The 434-nt window shown below is 41.5% G+C and overlaps 1 protein-coding gene across 2 annotated transcripts in view; it reads left to right on the forward strand.

The window, feature by feature from the left end:
• Positions 1-175: 175 nt before the first annotated feature.
• LOC119585665 overlaps positions 176-434 on the forward strand; it is a 4,420-nt gene continuing 4,161 nt past the window's right edge. Inside the window, exon 1 of one of the 2 annotated variants that reach the window (XM_037934341.1) lies at positions 176-198. The gene's annotated coding sequence lies outside the window, so the exon portion shown is untranslated. The remainder of the gene's footprint in view (positions 199-434) is intronic. The other variant, XM_037934340.1, reaches the window with a different exon arrangement.

Here is a 434-nt window from a genome sequence, read left to right on the forward strand (position 1 = left end):
AACAAGCAGTTATCTGCTGCGAAAGCTTTCATTCCTGTTAACCTGTTTTTATCGTCTACCACAAAGACTTGCCACTTAAATGAAGGTTATAAATAACTCTTGGACTGCTATCCGTTTCGAAATCTTTTCATCTATGAAACAATGAAGCATCGCGTTTGTGAATTCCTGTCCAGCCACATTCTTCTCTGGTGTAGAATGGTGAAGTTTGTTGATTTTTCGAGTAAATCTTAAACTAGAGGCGTTTTAAGTTGGGAACTTTCTTGCCTAGAGTCTTTAGACTTTGTCATGTTATCTCAAGATATGTATTGCTTTCTCAAGAGACCCTGTAATTGGCTAGACTATCGCTTGCCAAGTCAAGCGGTGTACCGTCACCATGGCAACAACATCGTTCGCGTACCATAGTGGTTACAAGCCTTCGAATGCGGGCGTTGGCC

Source organism: Penaeus monodon, chromosome 20 (genome assembly GCF_015228065.2).
Source record: "Penaeus monodon isolate SGIC_2016 chromosome 20, NSTDA_Pmon_1, whole genome shotgun sequence".
Taxonomy (NCBI): Eukaryota; Metazoa; Arthropoda; class Malacostraca; order Decapoda; family Penaeidae; genus Penaeus; species Penaeus monodon.